Genomic DNA, 21,766 nt, shown 5'->3' on the forward strand with positions numbered 1-21,766 from the left:
ATTTTGATTTCAGCTGATTGCACTTAAATTTCAATTGAAATTTTAATGTTTTTTGAAAAATATTTTTTTGCCCTCTGATTTTTCGGGGCAACTAACGAATTAACGAGCATTTACATAAATTTACAGATTACAGATTTACAGATCTTTTCTACAAAATTAATAAATTGTAGTAATAATCAATCTCATTTTAAAAAGTTAAACGATTTTTTATTTTGAGTTTATAAAATCTACATGTATGATGATGAAAAATCCCAATCATTATGGAAATTAGATGTTTGGATTGGAAACAGATAAAAACGGCTTCGTTTACAACTTACCTACTTTTTATTCAAGATTTGAAAGCTTTCTTGAGGAATTCAAACTTTTAACCAAATGTATGCGTTCAAAAAGTATGTTGGTTCTAACGTTAGCATAAAAAACATTGTAATTTGGTTTAAAAACATTTCGGAAAATTCCTTCTGGGCTCGGGAGAAAACCGGGAAAAAACCGGGAAATTGAAAATCGAAATCTGGTGGCCACCCTGCATTAGGGGCACGATGGAATTGCATGCTGTCCCCCTAGTCTTAGTAAACAATGTCTTATGAGTTGTATATTTCAGTAAAAAGTTCGTGTAAATCTTTGTCGAGACAAAATGATGTATTCAGCAACATAATTAATACAGATTTTTCCAGAAGAGACGCAGTTATGCAAAAATCACCCTTTTTGTAGCTACATAACTTTGGCATAACTTTAAAAGTACTTCACTAAACAGAATAAAATTTAATAGGGTCTTAGGGGACCCCAAAACGAACAGAATAAGGCGGATCCGGCCAAAATCGGTTCAGCCAGTTCTGAGATAATCGTGTGGAAAAAAATCATGTCTACACACATCCCCACAGACATTTGTTCAGAATTGGATTAGATAGTATACGTGAAGGTAATCTAGGAGGTGTATTTAAGAAATTCATTTTTCGAGTGATTTTATAGCCTTGCCTCAGTGAGGTGAGGAAGGCAAAACCTAGAAATCAACAACATTTGCGTGATTTTGTCAATAAATTTACATTTTTACTCATGATTTGATGTGGTGATGTTATTTGACGTCTTCTATAAGACCCTTGCCTTATAGTTAGTCTAAATCCATTCTAAAGCCCAAATCCAAGGGTTGGCCCGAGGGATAAGAAACAGCACCTTCCTGATCCTCCTGGCTTTCTATCGGATGGGGAAGTAAAACGTCGGTCCATTTGCGTAAAAAAGGTTTTGGGTGACTCACCACACATAACCTTCGGACGCCTAGAAATGAGCAGAAACTTGCAACAGAAAAACTAAAAAAAAAAATAAGACGCCCCTAGGAAAAAGACATGGGACATTATTTCAGTTAAATTCAATCCAGAATACTCTACTAAACATTCTAAATATTTTCTCTTTTTCCGTTTACAGCTCTTGCAAGCCGGAACTCATCCGTGGCCACCGAGAGTGCGTGGTCCTCCGCGTAAATTACGTAGTGGGAGCGATTATCTTCCGCTAAATAAACATAAAATAAATTTGCTAGATTTGACTTCGATAACTTCTTGTGACAGTGAAAAGTTTTTTTTTCAAAACAAAAAGTGCATTTGAGTGAAGTGCTTCGAAGATCGATTGTCTACAAGGTTTTTTTTTTTTTGGAATATCCATCCGGCGAAGATTAGCGCAGCGAATCGAGATATCATCTTTTAACTGGTAAGTCTTATTACTTATGCTGCTCACCTTCGATGATTGGACGAGAATTTGGGTTTTCACCATGGTATGATCGTTGAAACAAATAAAAGATGCAGTGTTAATGCTGCAAGGATAACCATCATGACGAAGAACTTTAGATACTTGAATAGCACCACCTGACAAAAACTTTTAAAAATATTTGTTCCAGCCTAACCGGAATGGCGTAGTTATTAACGCTTTTACCGACTGGTATTAAAGCGGCCAGGCCTACTGCGTAAAGGTAACCGCAAAGATGATTCTTTAAAATGGATTGAGTTTGAGCACGATTGTTTCTCCATATAATTTCTCATCAAATAAGTGAATTTATTCCTGAAATTTTTTCTCTAAAAACAATTTCAATTTGGCCTACCATCTTCGTGCACATGACCACAGAAAATAAAGCCACCCCGAGTGTTTCGCTTCTGGCTCTCGTGGCCAGCAGAAATGACCATAGAGCTGATGATGATGGCAGAGAAAGAAAAATAAGCACCCGATCAAAGGCCGATCGAGGCCAGCTCAGCAGCGCAGTTTATCCTTCTGTGGCGGTGGAAAATTGCACCCTAGGGTAGGTGGTTCAATTGTGGTCCTTCCTTTTGTTTAGTTTTAGGGCGTTTCCTCGAGGAATTCGAAGCTTCGAGTGATTCTTTGGTACCCATCAACCGTGGACAGCGTTTGGCCGGCTAACCTCCGGAAAAGGCCATCGACCGTCTTTGTGTGTTGAGGGTAGGGTAGAGTGTGTATGTTCGCTTGCCGTTTTTTTTTTCTTTCTTCGCCCTCCCGTCAAGAGTCCACTGGCGAGGACTACGACGTCGTCGCTGAAGAAGAGCCACCCTGGAGGAGGTTTTATTGCAAGCTTGCTGGCAGTTCTCCTTTTTTATTCCCTCACTTGGCTGTGTTCTGTTATTAACTTTATATGTTGCAACGTTTCTGGAACTCTTGGCAGGGTGATAATCCGCACGCTGGGGATGTGCTCGATGATATGATTTATAATAAGTTTTGAATATTCCCATTTCTTCGTTTCCTGCCAAGCGTCAAGTCGACGTCCAGAGAAGAACTTGCTCGGATGACCTTTACGGAACCAAGCGTTGCTGAACTTTCAGTGTTGAGACACGTTCTTCGTTGCTCCCTGGATTGGCCCGCCAGGGTACACGTGTCGCGTCCACGTGTCAAATCCGCTCTGGCTCTGGTTGGAACTTATCGGTTCGTGGAACGTTACGTGCCGGAATGCAGCGACGACACGTTGCAAAGACGATGGCGGCGACCTCCTGGAGATTACTGCTGCTGGCTGAGCTGTCTGGAGCAGAAAGGTCTCGAACTCAAACTTGCTTGATCCAATGATATTCGAAAAACAAAAAGAATCGTTGTCCCAACCTGGAAATCCATCAAAATCCAGTTCCATATCTGCCGGTCCCAATCTCGCTCGTCAATTTCCCTGTTCGTCATCATCAGTCACTTTGTTCCACCTCCACACCAGCAGTTCGAACCTCTTAGCTCAGCCCGACGCGCAGTCACGCTTGAACTGCTGTTTTGAAAATATTCAAATGAGCGCCACAGCACTCTTTAAACTGCTTCAATTTCCGCCCGCCAGCCCCAGACTCAGATATTGTGGGGATTGAGAGTCCACACACCAACCAACGAAAACACAAAGAATCTCAGAACAACTCGTGTCTGAGCGCTGACACTTCCTAGAAGCGTGATTACTACTACCACAACCTGCGCTAATGCCAAATACACATCCGAGGTGCTGCTCCTGCGTTTGTGCTAATGTGTACGGTTAGTAGTACACGAGCTTCTCTATCTTGCTCAATAAGTGCCGTATCAACTCCGGCTGTGGAGTACCGTTTGTTTACCTCGTGTGTGCTTTGTGGGCCGTAACTTGTGGTAGATTTGCCAAAAAAGGTTAAACATCTAAACAAAAATAAAAAAGCTTCTACGAGAATCAAACCAATATCCTACAGCATTTTTTAAGACATTCAAGATAAATCCTGTATTCGAGCAGCGAAACCTGGGTTCGATTCCCATCTGATCCCAACGAGATAGTTCAGTTCCCAACGATCCAACTCCAAGCGAAATTTGCTTGAGGATAATGTGGAGACTTTCCCTTATCTTCTTAAAAAAAATGAATAGTGAAGCATCACAAATTTTACGAAACATAAAAATAACACTTCTATGAAGTTTAAATGTAGTTGAATTCATAAAAAAAATGCACAAAATAAGAAAACAAAATATCGAAGAAAAAAAACATGTTTCAACCATTTTGATGAACGCCATAAACATATTTAAATGATTTCAAAATCACCCCACCGTACAGCACCATTGAGCTGTTAGAGTCGAACGACTTGGCAGCCGCACAACGAACTTTGAAGGACCAAATAATTAACAAAACACACGGCGAGAAATAAATTCAAGAGAAAAAAAATGTACATGCGGGCCCGCTGCTGAACAACAACAAGCCACACACTTTGTTGCTGGCGCGCATGTTCTGGCTGGGACTTGTTCGAGAAACGCGCGCTCGCCATACTGACGGCGACTCAACAACAACAACAGCAAAATATACTAAAATAAGAGAGACGATTTTACCGCAATCTCGTCGTCGGTCGGTGCTAGAAGCTAGTCTCCGGGGTTGTTTTCGCGGATTTAGTCGCTGCTAGCGGGGCGTGTGTTTGTGTATTATGATAAATATCGTCACGACACTATGAAGCTGAAGCTATAATTCTACTCAACGGCGGCTAAATCTCGTTTCCTCGGAGAGACATTCCTTCAATAAAAGCGATTATCTCGTTGAGCTTGTTTGGGTGCTCTGTGAAAGCGAATCACTATACGAGACTTTCTCAAACAAGCTGGTTGAATTATTACAACTAACTAGCTTGTAGCAATCTATTTGGGTTTTTTTTATATTAAGGGAAAAGAATAGCTTCTTATGTGGACTCATCAGTATTTGGACTTCCTATTCTGCCGTTCTACGCATAATTGTCCCATGTCAGTTTTTGACGATTTTGACTTCATGCCATTTTTAAGTTTAGTCTGATGTGTACTTTAAGAAAAACACATAAAATCTGGTACTTTGTTCGGAAACTCATCAAAAACAACACCAAGTCTGTTTGTCCCATCGTTGAACTTCTACGCATAATTGTCCCACCAAGTATTTTCTTACAAGGAATCATTAGTTTTACTAAGCATTATGCCTTGTTTACCTGTTGTTTAGCAAGAGGATCACAAATAAGGGTGATAAACTGCTAACTGGGGCGATTAGGAACACATAGGGCGAATAGGAACCCACGGGACAATTATGCGTAGAAACACAGAAATCGATCGAAAAATTTCAGTCGCGTTTTTCTCAGTTCCACTTTTTTGAACATGGGACAATTATGCGTAGAACGGCAGTATTGTAATTCTAAAAAGCCACTTTTTCGTTCGATCTAAACGGCTTTGCTCGAAACTGAACCTTTTGAAAATTAACCCGAGATATGTGCTATTCCACCTCAAGTTTACAGAAGATAGCCAGAACAAAAATTTCCATTATATTTTGTAATCTGAAACAAGCAACCCCAGTTAAACCAGCTAGTCTTGGATACATTTAACAAACTGTCTATTAGGATGTAACAAAATTGACTTTTTGGCGGGCATTCAGAAAAATCTTTCAAAATCATGAAGTTTGATATACCGGATGCTAGGGTTTTTCTCATGTTCCGGAAGTGTCTAAAATGGCCACCGACAATCGATTTCTGTTAGGCCGTTGCAAATATTTTTCAATGTTTGAGTCGCCCCCCTTCTAAATTGGTCTGAAAAATCAGGGGGCAAAAATTTTTTCATGAAAATATTAGAAACGGTGCACTTTATCAAAATTTCACTACAGTACTTTTTGATTGCAAATTCAATTTTACATCGAAAAATAAAGTTGAAAAATTTTTGCGACCAAAATTTCGATTTTTTGAAAAAATCAGTATTGATTAAAAAAATCATAACTCGGTCAATAATTTTTTGCACAACCTGGAAATTTCTGAAAAGATTGCATTTTATGTCCTCTAAAACATATCAAAAAAAAAATAATAATAGTGTTTTTTTGCAAATCAAGTTTTGAGCATGAGCATGAGAGACCACCCATGGTTGTCCTTCTCCGTTGCTGAACAGGACCATAATATCCCATCAGCACAACCGGTCACACGCTTCAACGATCAAATGATGTTTCCCTTATCAACAGCATGTATGAATGCGCTGAAAAGATAAAACATCACGATCATCAAAACTAGAGCCGGTGTGAATAGGAAACAGTCATTGGCCACCAACGGCGCCCGCCATGTCAGTTTGTAGATCTCGAGGGAATGGGACGGGAATGTTAGTTAGCACAGGTTGCTACCAAGGGTGGGTTCTATACGATATCCACACCCCCGCGTGTGCCGGAAAACTACTTCTACTTGGGATTTTGTTAGTGGGGAAGGGTAATGGCCAGGATTCATCATAGAGGATGATGATGCGACCCAATAATCAATAAATTTTGTTTAATGGTGTGATGTATTATGCATTCTCAAGGCAAACAGTCGGAGTATGCGGATGAGACTATTCCCGGTTATTTGGTGTTGAGTTTAGCATAAATGATTTAATCTTAGACAGCCGGCTGTGGAAAGATAAAACCAACTAAAATGCGAAAACGCGAAACCGCCCGGATCGAAATACACGCACAATCGGGGGACAAAAAAGACGGAAACGGCAACGAAAATCCTGTGCGAGGACCGCGACGCACACCGTTCAAATTCTCCAACGCAACTGTCAAACATCCCGAAACCGCCCGGTGTTTTTTTGCAAATCAAGTTTTAGTAATAAAAAGTTAAATAAAAAAATCACCAATTTTTTTTTACCGTGTATCATTTTTTTCCAGTGTAGTCCTTATCCATACTTACAACTTTGCCGAAGACACCAAATCGATCAAAAAACTCCTTCAAAGGATACAGATTTTTGAATTTTCATACATCATTTTTGTATGGACAGCTGCCAAATTTGTATGGAAAATTATATGGACAAACTAATAATGCAAAATGGCTAAGTGTTTGTTCCCCAAACACTTATCATAATCTTAGCTTGACCTTTTTGGTGTTTTTCATAGTTTGGTACATTGAGAACAATGTTTCGTAATTCTACGTTGTACAAAAATATCGTAGATTCTAAAAAATATTCGTATTTAATGTGAAACGGATAGAATGTATTTCACGATCTATTTTTTTTTTATCTACGAATGACCGATTCTTAGCACTTGTTTACCAAGCAGTAATTTTTCAAGTAGAACCTTGGATGGTTCTGATAATTTTCCATGTTTTCCAACTATTTGAACCACACAAAAAAACATATTTCCACACCAAAGTTCCTATTCTATACATATCTGTGAGCAGAAGTTGTAAAATGAATAAACGCTAGAAATTTTTAAATTTTCCCAACTTTTTTTAAATAATTGCTCAAATTAATGGATGGAATGCAGATATTTATTAATTCTAAACGGAATTTTATAGTAAAATGACTCTTTTATATGCCCTCTCATTGACAAAAGCAGATTCCGTAGGTATAACATTATACAGGACATTTAAAAAGGGGTTATATGGAAGCATTTTCCCGTCACGAAAAATTACAATTGTTTAATTTGCAATGGTTCGTGAAATCGGATTTGCATCATATTTTGGATTCTCTTCGTACTCGAAAAAACCCTTCAAAATGCTTATTAGAAATCAAAAATTGGTCAAAAGCAGAGGCGACGCGTGGCCAAAATGTTTACCTGTTCAAAACTTCTTTTCAGTAATTTTTGAGTTTTAATTTAATATTATTAAAAAATAGCTTGATTTTCATCAATGATGTTTGGCAATGGAGTAATTCTCGCTGAAAGTGGACCACTATTTACACAAGGTGCTCAAAAATCAAAAGCAAAGTACTTTTCCAATAGCCCCCCACCAAGTTATGAAAGAAACCATGTTTGGTTGGTTGAATTTGTCCTCACCTCGGTGCCACGAAGCTAAAACATTTTGATTAATTGGTAATTTTTTGACTTAGGCGCGTCTACAAAATTGCTAATAACTTTGCAAAACTTCAACGAACCCTTGATGTTTAGGGGTGTTTTGGAAAGGAAATGAGCAGAGCTTTCGAATGCACTTGTCAGAAAAATACCGTTCCATAAATTTTTTAGCCATAAAACAACAATGTATTTCTAAAAGTCATTTTTGAAGGCCGGCGCCCCGCTTTATCGAAAAACTGACAAATCCATTCGAAAGCTGAGACGATTTCACATAAAGGACCAATAAATCTAAGGTGTATGTTCCTCCTATCTTTTTTAATCTTATTTTGATTCTGAGAGTGCAGCGCTCCGTTCGTCCGTTTTTTTACATTCATTAGTTTTACTGTAAAAATGTCCACCAAATTGTAAATAAGCATTTAACAACAAAAAAAGTAAACAAAAACAACTTTTCGACATTAAATTGCCTGGCAGAACCCAAAACCATAAATATTGGTCAATTATCGATAGTGCATCTTGATCCTTGGATAATAAACTATCATTTAAAAAGTGAGCACCTATATTGTTTGACAAAACCTTAAATTGGGGCAAGCTAATGCAACATTTTGGGCGCCCGAAATACGAACGGAGCGCACTCTCAGAATCAAAATATTTTTTTTTTTCTAGCACCGCCATATTGGCCGCCATCTTCCATGATTACTTTGGAGTATTCTAGGAGTCATATTCGAGCTCAGCGACCCCAAATCAGTCAAAGTTGACTAGTCAGTAGAGATTTTCACAATTGCTTCATTTCGTGACGGGACAACGCGAGCAAAACCCTCTTTTGCAAAATATCTGCGTTGTCCCGTCACGAAAAGAAGTACCTGTCAAATCAACAATCAGCTCTACACATGCTGATTCCTTTTGGTAACGATTATCCCATTCCTTGTAAAGTTATGGAAATCGTCATTAATCAATGATTGCCAACTAGGACGTCAATGACTGTGCCACAAAATTATATAAATTTTGAAGCACATTTGATTTAGATCAAAAATTCTTTCAGTGGCTTCAAGAAGGCAACAAACGGCACATGCTGATTCCTTTTGGTGCTGAAATTCGTTAAATTGAATTTAGTACAGAATATTTTATAGTGATGATTAATTTTCTTCAAAAATGATCAACGGCTTCACCTTAAGTCATGGAAATCGTCATTAATCAATGATTGCCAACTAGGACGTCAATGACTGTGCCACAAAAGTATATAAATTTTGAAGCACAATTGATTTAGATCAAAAAATCCTTCAGTGGTTTCAAGAAGGCAACAACCGGCACATGATCATTCCTTTTGGTGCTAAAATTCGTTAAATTGAATTTAATACACAATTTTTTATAGTGATTGTTGGGTCGCGGACCCTATTATCGGTAATTATTTATCACCCCCCGTCGCACGGGGGGGTGAGTACGAAAGAGACGTCAGTGGTGGCAACTGACGTCTGCTTGACTTGTTATTAGGTCTATTCCCGTACTGCAGAATTCTGCAATTCTGCACAAAAACGGCAGTAGAGCGTTCCTGTACTTTTCTGCAACAAAAGTAACTTTTCTCTCAGGCAGAACTTCTGCAGTGAGAGAGGTAGAAGTTGCAGCAAAACCGTTCCCGTACTTTTCTGCAAGCTCTCTCTTCTCTTTCTTGTTGAAAAGTTACTGCAATTTGGTGTGATGGATGTTGAGTACATGCTTACATAAAATTTGCAAGTTGAGTGAAATCAAGCATTTTATTATTAGTTGTAATAATAAATGATTTTGGGGTAGTTTTTTTATGTCTGGTTTTTTTATGTTAACGATTTCAGGCTTAGTTCAGTCATGTAAATGATAAAGCGATTTTTTTAGTGTTACTATTTTTACCTGATAAAAAATTGAAAGCTTAAGCCATAGTATTACAGCACGGCTAGTACCTCAACTAAAAAAAAGTACTATAAAAACAAATTGTTTTAAAAACTTTTAAAAGACACATTTCTTTTGAGTTTAATAAATTCAAATAAATATTTGTTTAGGAATAATTTTTGATCTTAAATTGATTTTGAATATACTAAATATATGTGTTAAAATAATAGGTAAATTTAATTGGCAAATAATAAATTGTACCTTTAACGGTGCTACCAATTTGTATTCTTATATGAACAAAAAAAAAAATGATGTAATTTTGTCGAAATTAAAATTCTGAAACTCTGAAATTCTTGAATTCTTAAATTCTTAAATTCATAAATTCTCAAATTATTAAATTCTTAAGTTCCTAAATTCTTAAATTCTTGAATTCTTCGCCATCTTGAATCATAAAAAACACACATATTTTGGAGTCATATTTTAGGTTAGAAAATAGATGATCTAGAGATTGGAAATTTGGACTGTTTATATTTAATTTATGTTTGAGTTTTAAAATTTTTGATTTACAGAATTTTTTAATTTTACTTATTTTTGAAATTATAATTTCTTAAATTTTCTATCTTATTATTTTTAACTGTAGCTTTTGAATTTTTGGTGTTCTGAACTCATAAATATTCAAACTATTGTTTTTTTATTTCGATTTTGTTTTTAACCTTAATTATTTGATTTTTTAAGCTTTGAATTTGTGATTTATTATTCTTTTTTTATTTTTCATTTTTAAAATCTGATATATGTTTTTTGAAAGTTTCTCAATTTGAAAATATTAGTATTTTTTAAATATTTTTAATTATGGATTTTGTAATTTCCTGATTTCCTAATTTAAGTGTTTAAAATTTTTTGAGATTTTGATTCATTTTTTTTAAATTTTGTCAATTTTGCTGCGTCACCGTTGTTCTTTCGTGTGACATCCAGACATAATTCATTTATTTTATTATGAATTTCTAGTTACTTAATAAATAATACATCCTTGATTTTTCAAATAAAATGTTGTACTGCATACACAATAATATCCTCGTTATAGAGGTAAACTTAACTTAAGAATTCTTTCATTGCTTTTTTTGTGAACCATTTTTTTAATATTTTGAAATAATTAAACAACTTTAATACCCAATTTGAGTAAATCCACTCAGCTGTGTACAATATTGCAGAAAAAGTACTGGAACGCGCTACCCAGGCAAAAGTTTTGCGGTTTCTCTCCTTGCAGAACTTCTGCAAAAGAGAGAGATGAAGAGAGCGAGCTGAAAAGTACGGGAACGTGCTGCAAAAAAGTGACTTTGCTGGCTGCAGAATTCTGCAGAAGCTGCAGAAATTCTGCAATTCTGCAAGTACGGGAATAGACCTATTGTTTTGAATGTTGATTGTAATTTGTGTGAAATAAATTCGTTCTGTTGCGTTTTGACACCCGTTGAGACTGGTCGTCTCATCGGGACCAAGAAAGTCGCCGTGTTTTATTTTATTGTACCGTCCTCCCAGTGGTGTCTTCGTCCGCCGTCGTAGTTTCGTTTCGTTTTCTTGTTCCGGACGTCCCCGCAGTAATGCACAACGTAGGGGACTGGACGATCGGGCCGAACATTGGTGCCGTGACCAGGATGCGGGGGCTGCGCCGGAACATTTGCTGTTTTGTTTGCTGTCGATGGTAACGCAAGATGGTTTCAGCGCCTCTGCAGCAGCTGTGATGTAAGGAGTGGAACTTGGTCGCGGAAGTTAGGTAGGACCTGACGGGGACTGGAGTGTTGATGGCGAAAGGTCACTGGCTGCTGGTTCCCGGTGTCGGACCTGAGGTAATCCGGCGTTCAAGGCTTGTGCTCGCGAGTCAAGTCTGGGGCCACAGAGCCTTTCCCGCGTACGGTCAAATCGGACCCAGGGATGAATTGACCGGAGACAAGGCCGGCAGCTTCCGGACACAAAGTGGCTGCCCATTCATCGCTGCTGAAGGTGGAAACCATCGAAGGATGCCTGTCGCGCAAGAGGAAGATGGCGGTAGCGAAGCAGAGGACATCATGGGGACCGGAGCAGCAACAGCAAGAAGTCGTGCGAAGAAGTTCGTGGTAAAATGTGCCATTTTAGGGGACCGGTATGTTGGGTCGCGGACCCTATTATCGGTAATTATTTATCACCCCCCGTCGCACGGGGGGGTGAGTACGAAAGAGACGTCAGTGGTGGCAACTGACGTCTGCTTGACTTGTTATTGTTTTGAATGTTGATTGTAATTTGTGTGAAATAAATTCGTTCTGTTGCGTTTTGACACCCGTTGAGACTGGTCGTCTCATCGGGACCAAGAAAGTCGCCGTGTTTTATTTTATTGTACCGTCCTCCCAGTGGTGTCTTCGTCCGCCGTCGTAGTTTCGTTTCGTTTTCTTGTTCCGGACGTCCCCGCAGTAATGCACAACGTAGGGGACTGGACGATCGGGCCGAACAGTGATAATCAGAGGCGCCGACTAGTCCAAAATGTTGGGGGGGCACGGTTGTTTTCCGAAATCGTGAGAGTGGCGATTTGATGTTTAAGTTTATTGTATCTCACGAATTTTACCAATTTGAATATTACAATGTGATACGAATTTATTTCATCCGGAATCATTTTTTTTTGAAAAAGAAAATTTATTAAAACGTGATTGAGAATGTTTATTTTTTATATGTTTGAAAGGTTTGACTTATTTTCCAGAAGTAACAGTCAATAATAAAAATGATCAGGTATTTAAAATTTAACAACACAAATATTCTAAAAATGAAAACAAAAGTAAAAAGCAAAAATTTAAAACGTTAGAAATTGGAAAATACACATTAAAAAACAACATTTTTTCAAATCTGCAATTTAGAAAAAAAAATAACAGAAAAAAAATAAATATTCCAAAATTTAAAAAAAAAAGTTTAAAAAACTCTAGGGTTAAAAAAAGCTCATGGCTTAAGAATTTTTAGAAAGCAAAATGACAAATTCAGAAATTCAAAAATCAGAAATTTGGAAATTAAAAAAAATCAATGTTTAAAAAAATCGAAAATTTTACATCAATTTATTTGTTAAAAATTTAAGAATTTAAGAATTTAAGAATTTAAGAATTTAGGAATTGAAGAATTTAAGAATTTTAGAATTTAAGAATAACCAAAAAGATACACAAACGGTTTTTAATAAAATAAAGAAAAGCATTATGACAATTTGATACGACCAAAAATTTGCAATTTTTTAAAATGAAATCAAGAATTTAAATTACCTAAAATTACTAAAAAAATATCGAATTTATCAGCATTTTTTTAAATGTTAAGCTGTCATAAAATTACCATTTTGAAAAGTGTTTCAGTTCATTTTCGCTAAATCCTGATCTACAATGGCAAAGCGTAGAATGTTGCGTCTGAAAACTTGATGATTGTTTTGGCAAGAGTTTGCGTAGGTTTGCTCTTGTATACTAAGCTTGCTAGTTTTCCTACCTAGTTAGCATAAGAGAGCGCAGTAGTATAGATGAAACGTTGTCGATTTAGAAAACAACAAATGTTTTTGAACTATTTTACAGATTCGCTTACAAGAATTCTATCCAATTCCAATTCAGTTTTAAATATTATGTATTTTCAATTATTTTTGTGATTTTTTTTGTAATATTAAAAATAAGAATATTTTTCTTCCAAAATTACTGGGGGGGGGGCACAATGTATGGGCTGCCCCCCCTGCCCAATTTTAAGGGGGGCAAAAAGTACCGTGCCCCAGAGTCGGCGCCCCTGGTGATGATTAATTCTCTTCGAAAATGATCAACGACTTCAGCTTAAATGGAATCATAAACTTTTAACAAAACATGAAAATAGGCTACCACAGATTTCAAACATCGGCAAAGTCACATGAAACAAGCAAAATCGTCCAACCATTTTTTTTTTTTTGAAAATTAAAGAGTTCACCTGCTTTTTTAAAATTCAAAATTGCCGAATTCTTAAATCACTTCTCGTCTATAGGCGGGATTGGGTCTGATAGAGTCAACAAACTTATCCGCCGTCGTGCCTTCCGAGAGGCCATACCACGGGAGGAACTCGTGCGTTTTACGTGGCTTGAAACAAATCAAACTGCATCTAATGAAAATGAACAGTACCAAGTCGGACGATTGTTACGTATCGAAACCTAGCGGCTAACGTTGACAATGAAATCGACCCAAGTCGTGTTCGACGAGGCATTACTTCTCCATTGACTTTATTGTCTCCTCACCAAACAGGAGGTTAGTCCCAACTTTCAAAACGAGCTGGGACTGGCTGTTGTGATATGTATGTATGTGTCTGTGCAAGTGTTATATTTATAGCTTAACTCTTCGTCCCAGGACATTAAAATATGTAAATCGCCAAGGACTTTGCAAAAGGGCGGCTCCGGCTGCTTTGCATTTTCGGGGACTTGCCAACAAAGTTGGCAAATCATCAACTCTCGTAGAAAGGGTTTGGAGGTTTGGGTACAGGGGGGTAGTGTAGTGCAGTGTCAACTTTCCCAGAGGTTTAAAATGGCAACGACGATGTCGTTGTCCCGGAACCCCGAAAGACTTCTAGACAGCATTGATGATTTGTTTCCAAAATGTTAATATTTTTTTCTTTTCTTCAATTCCAGAAATTGACTAAATCTGTTTGGATTACCAATACTAAAATATCGGTGAGTAGATTAAAAGTTAGTTTAAAGTACGCCTGTTGTACGTCGTCGACGGCCTTTCACTTCGTCGACGACTCCCCGTCGACGTTATCAGTTTGTTTAGTCATTCCAAGACTTGCGGCGGCAATCGACCAGACCGCACACGTGTGGCCGTTATTATGTACCCTGCAGCGGCCGTAACATGCTATTATCATCAGTTTAAAACTAAGTGGCTGAGCTGTACTACGCATCAGAAAAGGGCTGCGTTTTTTTGTAGTAGCACTAGTAGGTTGTGTAGAGCGACCAAGGTCGATCGAAGGAATTCCACTTTAATTACGGATTTATGGTGGTGGCGACGACAAAGTCAATTTGAATCTTGAAGAGAAAGTTTCTCCTTGCAAGGAAAATTTCTCGTACCAGTCAAGGAGGAAGGTTCAACTCTAACAAGAAGAAGGGCACGCGGCTTGAACTCGTTGCCGGGAAACATACTGCTGCTTCTGCTAGTCTGGCCGTGACATCTGCCCTCGCAACAAAGAGGAAACCCCTGGGTTTCCTTGGGCTGGGTCAGGCTAGCGACCGACTGAAGAAGCAGAAACTGCAGAACAACGTTTCCTTTATCGTCTGCTGGTCGAGGAAACTCATCATCGGGAAAACGGGTCTTTGTTGGTTTTCCACAAAATAGAAGGAAGACATCAAATTGGTGGCTCCAGAGAGGACCAAGCTCGCATACCTTCGCAAGAAAGATCTACATTACGGGCAGTGTAACGACGCTTAAAGTTCGCGTCCAGGGTGTAATAAAACATATTTCATGATGATTCATGAACGCAGCGCACTCTGCAATCAGTACCGTACCGCCCTCCGAATTCCGGTTCTAGACATGTTGTAATTGCGAACACACATCACATTCCGCGCCGCCAAAACGGGCCGCACTACCTTTTCCGGACGTCTTCTTCGCAAAAGGAGCAAGACCTGACGACGAGTTGCGTCTCTTCTCGTTTCAACGCTGCACAAAGGAGTGACCTTAACGGATCGATCGAAACTTGAATCTAATCGTCGACTTTGAACAGTAAAGTTTCAATTTGCTCGACGAATCTTCGCGGGCTACAAAATGCAAGCTTCACTGTCGAGCTCAAACAAACACACTCACGGAAATAAAGTGCAAGTGTGTCTGTGTTGTGTTTCCATTTGGGTACATGTCTTTGTTCTCCGTGGCGGACGGCGGCGCAAAAATTTATGATAGTCAGCACAATAAATCATCCCGGTCGGTAGTGGTGGCCACAGCTGCACCAGATCCACCACCGGAGAGTGACCTCGGTGTACTGAAAATGACCCATCACCCAAGCGAGTAGCTCTTTTTTTGTCATTTCCTGATGATGGCGACCGGCTTCACCTTAACGCTACTAAGCTCGCGCGCGAGAAATCCTTGAACCTCCCTGGCTGCAGCTGCCAGGGCTGGTGGGATTTGCATAATGTACAGGCGCGCGCGTGTGTACTAGCAGCGGCACCTGCCAAAGACGAAGAAGACCATCGTCGTTGGACTCTGTGAGTCATGGTCAAAGCCAACAAATCGACGCCGTGTCGTTGCGCTAGGAATTAACGTTTCGCCTGTGTGTTTGTTGAAGAAGAACCGTCGCGCGAAGTTGGTTTGAACGTCGTCGATACCCGCGTTGAGCTTTCCGAACTGGTGCGACGAAGTTTGACACGTCGCGCGTCTGAAAAGTTGAAATGTCCCCACGGGAACCATGTTCCGGATTGCGGGGGGCGTCGATTCCAGTGGCCGGACCGGAACCGATCAAAAATCGCTTGCGATATGTCAAACTCCACCGCATCACCTCTCTAAATTTAATGCAGATATCTAGAAGGTTCCAAACTCGCACCGTGGCACGTGTGACGTGTGATGCGCAAGGTTTTTTTAATTGCTTTGGCGAAGAGTTATTTCGCTATTTGGAAATTGCCCGTTTTCTCTTTTTCAAGCGTCGTCTCTTTTTGCTCTGCAACAACCTTCTTCGCTGCGTCTCGTCGCTGGATGTTCTGGCTCAATCCAAACCCAAATCATGACTTGCGAGGCGACATGTGTGGTGGTGCTAATCAGTGGCTTTATTATGTGAGTTGGATTGAAAAATAGAGCGGCTAATGAAAAGTATGACGAGTTGTTTTGGACCAATTTATCTAGTCACGGGACGTTCTTAGATTGCCCGGAGGGCAATGACACCATTTGCTAAATTTCGTGCTAAAACTTTTTTCTCCGTGCATCAACCGTCCTCTCCGGTGAAGGGCTTAACCCTTTTTCCATTCCGTTGATACGCCAACACAACCCCCAACTCAAGTGTAATTACACACAGCCAACACGAGAACCATGAAGCCCCAAAAACTACACACATCCTGCCCCACCGCCATCATCAGATTAAGAGCGAGCGAGCGAGCGAGAGGGATTTGGCCCAAGTTTTAAAGCGGATGGTGCCTAATGCCTGTGTATGATGATGGTCCACGTCCAGCCAGCATCCCTCCGTCCAAGTCAAGGCCCGTTTCATTCTTCACAAATTGGACTTCCTAGATAGAATATAGAGTTCACCACTACCAGCGCTACCCACTAGGTCAGCGTCGCTGTGTTGGTTCGCTCTTCGCTCGTTACAAAACCTTGCCCACGAAGCTCGTCACTGTGGTGGTGCACTGCTTGGAGAGAAGGTGTTATAGCGATGTTTACGTTATGATTATGACTTAGTCTCTCTCTCCCTCTCTCGCAACCTGTGCAAGCTCGTCATTTGTGCTGGCTCATCGTCTCAAGTTTATCTCTCGCGCTCTTCAAATAGAAGTTGGTGGAACAAAGAAGTGAGAGAGAGAGCAAAACTCCCGCTCAGCTACTCATCACTGGGATAACCCAGCGCACAGAAGGAGGAGAGGAGAGAGAATCGGGTGTCGTGACTTGACAAACTGTGTGTACGTACAGCAGGAAATGTGGAAAATAGAAGATAATAACAACATTAAAGTGTTGTCGTTGGGACTGACTGACTGTACAAAGAGCAGACTTTAATCAGCTTCGGGGAAAAACTACGACGAATCGCTAGGTATCGTCATCACGTGAATCGAACTTTGCTGGGGGGGGGTTTGATAACTCAAGCGAGACATGTCGCAGGATGAGTTGACAAAGTTTGAAATTACGTCTTTGGAAATGTTGAGAAAACTGCTTCAACCGAACATTTCCAAAGATCGAATCAATTGAAATGTTTATGAAGTATCAAAACAGAGATATTTCATAACGCATTTTTTTGGTTGACAGTTGACAGAATTGACAGATGTGCTTACCTGAAACACTACGCAGCCTCACTGTTCATTACACACTTTTTTGTACTTACCCCGAATCCGTTGGAACTTCGACTTAATCTAGTCTATGTCATAAGGGTATATCAATGTTGAAGTCCGGGATTGGGAAGTCTAATCCTTTAAATTTCTTGATTGAATAATAATCTTCAGATAAAGCAACCTGCAAGATACGATAAGGAAAACCACAATCCTGCAAAAATACACTGCTAGAAGTCGGTTCAGACCTTTCCGTGCAGCTCTAAAAAACGAGCGAGAGAACCAAACACTTACACAAGGCAAGCGTGAACAAAAAGAGCAGCTAACTCAAGAGAGAGAGAGACCACGAAGCGAAGCACCAGAGCAGCGAATCCGTCGCTCGCCGTCAGCGGTTCAGTTCGAGTTTAGTTGCACAACGGTGAGCATCGTCAAGGCAGGAGGAACGCTCCTCGCGTCGGTATCGCGGTGAAGATATTAATCAGTCTGTGTTCGTTCACAAGGAAAGCCCGTACAGCTGTATTGGTGGAAATTGTGCCAAGTTTTAGTTTTTTTTCTGCGCTTCAGCAGAGTTCGGAGCCAGTTGTGTTGGCCAAAGGCAGAGTGTGTGAAGGAAAGCAAAGTAGTTCATAGAAGAAAAACGACAAGCGATTTAGAGGAGCAGCGGAGAGGTGTGGAGTAGAGTGTGTTTCAAGGCAGTGAGTGAAGTGAAATCGATGCAGAAGAAGCGCTGATCGCAAGCGATTGAGAAATCGGAGAAGAAGTGCTGAACGGAGCAGAGCTGCATGCAAAGCGCATACAAGGCAGGAATACGCGACGAATCAATATCGCGAAATCTGCACAGGAAGGAAAAGTAAGTTGCTTGGATTGTGAGTGCATGGGTGTGAATGGTTTTGAAGGAATGACTAGAAGATTCGATGTTGACGAACCACGTCAGCTGTCTAGTAGGCGATGATGACGATGGTGGATTTACGCGACGAAACCAGCTGGTCTCTAGAGTACACTAAGAATACCACACACAGTCTCACGACATCTACGCAGTTTCTGCGAGTGTAGCGAGTTCGTCTACTTGTGTGCTTGTGTTGGTGAATGTGAACAAGAGAAGGGCAGGCAGAGGTAGAGGAGAGTGCGAGGCGACCCCATTCTGAGGCGTAGTAACCCCCCCAAAAACGGAACTGCGGATCTTGTAACGAGCAGATAACGATGTGTCTGTGAATGCGTTCGCAGTTCGATGACAACGCAGAAACGAAACGCGTAACACAAAGCTGAAGAAGAGGGAGAAGCAATCAAACTCCGAACATAAAGAAAAGCCTTCAACACAAGGTGGAATTTCAAAGCGAACGAACAGCCGTAGAGGAGGAAGAAGAAACCAAAGTGCTCGAAGCGATGTTTGTGCGCCTCCTCCGCCGATCAAGTCGAGATTTGCTGCTGAACTCTTGGTTGGTTGGGAGAAATACGAGGTGGAGGACTCTGTCACGGAATTTGAACACAGGAAACAAACATAATACGCCAGAGGCGAAGCGCGCTCAGTAGATTGGATTAATTCAACTTTTTTTTGAAGTTGGTGTGTAATGCCTGGTGTGAGGGAAGCAACGAACGCACGAGCAAAGCACGCTTGGACACAGGGATTATAATGACGATAAGCTCGTAGCTCTAAACGGTCTTATCTTATCGGGAGTTGGAAACTGGGTGCTTATCTGCGCTGCAGATAGGAAAACACAGCAAGTGCACGGTGCATCAGCTCAGTGGGCAGTAGATGGGTGTTTTGACGTAATTATCAGTGATTTGTATTCTGCGTAGTTGATGAATTTAGAATGCGCCATTAGAACCCATTGAACAGGGGGAGATAACAAAGATTTGTGACGTAGTACCAAGATGCAGCAGAATTACGTCTTTGGAAATGCATGGAAAACTGCGTCAACCTACATTTCCAAAGATTCAATTGTTGGCAATGTTTATGAAATATCAAAACAGTGATATTTCATAACGCATTACTTGGCTGACAGTTGACAGATGTACTTACCCGAAACGAGCTGTCGCTAACTATTCTTTACACTTTTTACAGTACTTACCCCAAATCTGGAACTTCAACTTTTTCGCATCTATGCCTCAGAGGTATATCAATGTTGAAGTCCGTGATTGGGAACTTCATGTCTTTTGCGTTGAACTCAATCAAATGCGTATTTAAAGGTTTATCCTCACCTACTGACCCACTTCTTGATTCTACGTCGTTAGAATCGTAACTCTCGGAAGCGCTCGAACCTAACAACGCCTTAACCTACTTTTGTCGCGATCTACGCGCTGACGGCTCGAATGCCGACCAATCCGGCTCTTCCGCATATGTATTCACACACCAATCCGGTTGTATCTTTGTAGCGCGAAGCGCGTTCACAATTGTGTATTGTGAGCTTCCATTACGGATTACTAATTGAGTCGAGGCTACCACCACTGCTGGTTACTTTGGAGCAGTTTTACGTAACTCCACAATAACAGCGAGGCAGCTCAGCAGCGTGCTGCGAATTTAATGCGAAAAGCGAGCTTTTCCACGGTGGCCGTGGTCTTCAGACACACAGTAATGGGCGCAAATAAAGCCATCAATTAGCTCGACCAAGCGTCGAGGTTATGTAAATTTTAGGCTTTTTTTTCAGAGTCGGTTTTTGGGTACCAAATGACCATGCGTGGCTCTGTCTGCTTTGTTTTCCATTCGTGGTGATGTGTTTTGATTTATTCGATTAACCCTGTCGGATCCAGATTTGATACTGGTAGGCTTTGAGAGACTATGAATGAACCGAAACTGGTAACTGAAGGGTTAATTTTCGTTACCGGGCCAAGGCCACCCATGAGTAATTGTTGTGAATACAAAAAGGTTCGGAAGGTCTACAGATATCCGGTGAATAAATGAATACTTACCGGATTTGTCTCTCCGTACCCTTAGCAAAGTGATGTGAGCAAGGGCGTCTATGCGAAGTGTCCCTACACCCGCTACAAATTTCCGGTAATCAGAGGTAGAAACGCACTTTTCAACAGACTGCAACATTGTAAACCCATGGCAAAGATCATCGCAATCGACACCCCGTACAAAAAAGGACCTGCACCAACAAGCGATAAAAACCAGCATTTTTCATGCTCTCTCTCATTCTCCATGCGGATTTCTCGAACCCTCCTAACCAAAAGACCGTGGCAAAAGTAATCACGGCCAGAATGGTTTCGACCGGGCTCCGTGTGCCGGACATGACCCCCAGCATCACTGCGCCTGCATCTGCTGCAGTGCCCTTTTCTTCAGCTCAACCCAAGTTGGCACGCGAAAGTCCAACAAATCCCTCTTCGTTCAAAGACCCTTGCTTCGTCGTTGTGCTTCTTGAGAAGGAACGAACACAAGGCGCAATCTGTGCGGAATCAGATTCGATTATTGTCTGGTTGGCAGAGAGAGGGGACGATGAGCACAGGGTCCTTAAATTTCCAGCAATTTTGCTTTGCTGCCTTTTTTGTTGTTGGGGAAGGTGCACCTCTGGCACCTGCTGCCACAGCCGATTCATGATGACGGCCAAGTTTTTCGAACTTTGGTTATTACGGCGTGTGTGTGTGTGCGGGAACACAAAACAAATGGTTCTTCTGGGTTTTATTCGTGGATCCATGGTAGAAGGTTTTCATTTTGCTGCGCAGTGTCGGAGGAAAATGGCTCTCTAATCAATGTAATTTCGTCTTAACGCGAGTTATTTATTGCCTGCAATGGGCTTAATAACGAAATGGAACCCTAGAGGTTATTCTGCACCGGAAACTGATGAAAAATGTTAAAAGTTTTTGGTGTGTAATCTTTGTTCTAGGTTGAAGTTGTACCAAATGATTATGAAATATCAAAAACAGTGATATTTCATAAGATATGGTTACACTATTGACAGTTGACAGAACTGACAGATTGTACTTACCAGAAATAAACAGCATCATCGCCATTACACATTACAAGATTGTACTTACCCGTAGTCTGCTGAAACATTCATTTCTGTGTCTTATACCTTTTAGGCATATTGATGTTGAAGTCCGTGATTGGGAATCTCAATTTCATTAATGCTTTAAATTCAAACAACACTTCGCTTGCTTTGTTCATTGTACAGTAAGCACAAATAAAGTAATGCAATCCCTTCAAAATCGAGTAAAATTAGCCTTACACAACCACAGGCCACTTTTGCTTCTTCCGATCGAAACGCCCTGCACGTCGTGAAGACCGCAAACCCCAGCCGGAAACGCGTCCATCAGCGCGTATA

The 21,766-nt window shown here is 40.4% G+C and overlaps 1 protein-coding gene across 5 annotated transcripts in view; it reads left to right on the forward strand.

Annotated features, from left to right (window-relative positions):
* The window catches only part of LOC120423585 (AN1-type zinc finger protein 6), a 51,594-nt gene that overhangs the window by 8,245 nt on the left and 21,583 nt on the right, over window positions 1–21,766 (forward strand). For 4 of the 5 annotated variants that reach the window (XM_052707941.1, XM_039587446.2, XM_052707944.1 and 1 more), the window contains exons 2-3: window positions 1,417–1,695; window positions 14,193–14,234. The gene's annotated coding sequence lies outside the window, so the exon portion shown is untranslated. Of the gene's footprint in view, window positions 1–1,416; window positions 1,696–14,192; window positions 14,235–17,906; window positions 18,358–21,766 lie in introns of those variants that run through there. The other variant, XM_039587445.2, reaches the window with a different exon arrangement.

Source organism: Culex pipiens, chromosome 1 (genome assembly GCF_016801865.2).
Source record: "Culex pipiens pallens isolate TS chromosome 1, TS_CPP_V2, whole genome shotgun sequence".
NCBI lineage: Eukaryota > Metazoa > Arthropoda > Insecta > Diptera > Culicidae > Culex > Culex pipiens.